The sequence below is a fragment of the Belonocnema kinseyi genome, chromosome 8 (genome assembly GCF_010883055.1).
Source record: "Belonocnema kinseyi isolate 2016_QV_RU_SX_M_011 chromosome 8, B_treatae_v1, whole genome shotgun sequence".
Lineage (NCBI taxonomy): Eukaryota > Metazoa > Arthropoda > Insecta > Hymenoptera > Cynipidae > Belonocnema > Belonocnema kinseyi.
This window is the reverse complement of record NC_046664.1, coordinates 46,899,224-46,901,250: the sequence shown is the minus strand read 5'-3', so window position 1 is coordinate 46,901,250 and position 2,027 is coordinate 46,899,224.

Genomic DNA, 2,027 nt, shown 5'->3' with positions numbered 1-2,027 from the left:
TTTTATTATTATTTACTTATTAATCCTTAATGCACAGATCAATTTTAAAAATCATTATAATTTATATTCGCAGTTGATTAACCAAAAATATTCTCCAACAAAAATAGTCGATTTTAAACGCTTATAAATTAAAATCATAATACTAAATAATAAAATGGAAATTTTTTTTAATGAAAGATTTTCAACTTACGAATTGTAAACGGAATTTAAAAAATGGTTAAAATCGAACTTGGACAGATTTTTCTTCTAAGATTTGTAAAATTCCCAGTCAAAAAATAAATTCAATGCCATTTCCAAAAACATTAAATAATACCAAAGAAAACAAATTTTTCAACAAAATACATTAGTTCTTAACCAAATGATTTAATTTTGAACTAAACAAGATCAGATTTTGAACCAAAAGTAGACTTGCTTAATTTTCAATTACAAATTGAATTTTCTACAAAAATAAATAAATTCTTTTTCAACTCAAGTGATGAATTCTTAACTAAAATGACGAATCCTCAACTGGAATCGACGAATTTTAAATCAAAAAGATGATTTTTCAAACAAGAAGATGAATTTTGAAACAAAAACTTATTCCTATGAGAAAAAGTCAATTTTTAAACAAAATAAATACTTGAACGAAATAGATGAATTTTCAAATAAAAAATACACTTTTCAAAGAAATAGGTGAATTTTTAAATAAAATAGTTGAATTTTCAGTCAAGAAGATTAACTTTCATTAGCAAAAATGAATTTTTAACAAAATAGTTCATTACAGTAATATAAATCTACTTTTTCAAATGGAAAATCATTGTTATTCCTCTTTATATTGTAATTAAAAAAGGCAAGTGTCCCGAAAAATTCCCTGAAATCTCCAGGTTTTCCCAGGAATATAAAAATTTCCTCACAATTTCAGGTTTTTCAGGCAGGGTAGACACCCTGTGAAATACTTATAATTTAAAAAAAAAAACGTAAATTAACGAAATAGTTGAATTTCTAACCAGGAAGATTAATTTCTAGCAAAAAAGGCCAATTTTCAACTGAAAAATTGAATATTCGACTGTAATAGTTGAATTTTTATCCAAAAAGATGAAATTTTTAACTAAAATTCTGAATCTTCAACCAAAAAAATTAATTTTTAATTAAAAAGATGAATTTTCAGCCTAGAACATTAATTTATACCAAAAAGACCAATTTTTCAACAAGATACATTAATTCTCAAAAAAAATTTAATTTTAAGCTAAACAAGATCAACTTTCAACTAAAAGTAGACTTGTTAAATTTTCTGTTAAAAACAATAATTTTCCACACAAAAAAAAAGTTTCACCAAAATTGATGGATTTTTAATGAAAATGACGAATCTTCAATTGGAACTGACGAATTTTAATATACCAAAAGATGCATTAAAATTTTTTTTTTAATTTTCTGCCAGAAAGATGAATTTTCATCCTCTGAGAAAAATCAACAAAGTAGTTTAATTTTCAAATTAAAAAAAAACACTATTCAAACAAATTTTTAACCAAAAGAAGGAATTTTCCATAAAGAAGATTGATCTGTACTAAAAATGACAAAATTTTAAATAAAATGATGAATATTCAACTAAGGTAGTTGAACTTTCGACGAAAAAGATGCAATTTTCAATTAAAATGTTGAATCTCCATACAAAAAAAATAATTTTTAATAAAAAAGATGAATTTTCAGCAAAAAGGATTAATTTCCACAAAAAAAACGAATTTCCAACAAAATAGTTAATTACAGTAATATAAATCTACTTTTTAAAATATAAAATCATAGTTATTCATTTTTATTTTGGAATTAAAAAAAGCACGCGCTCCGAAACATTTTGACTTGAACAAGAAGTTTTCTTACATTTCCAGGTTTTTTCAAGTACGTATATAAACATTCCCTGACAATTTCAGGTTTTCTAGGTTGTTCCGTTAGGGCACACTCTGTCAAATACTTGAATTTTAAAATAAAATACGTAATTAAACAAAATAGTTGAATTTTGAACTAAGAAATAGGTGAATTTTTACCTAAAAAAA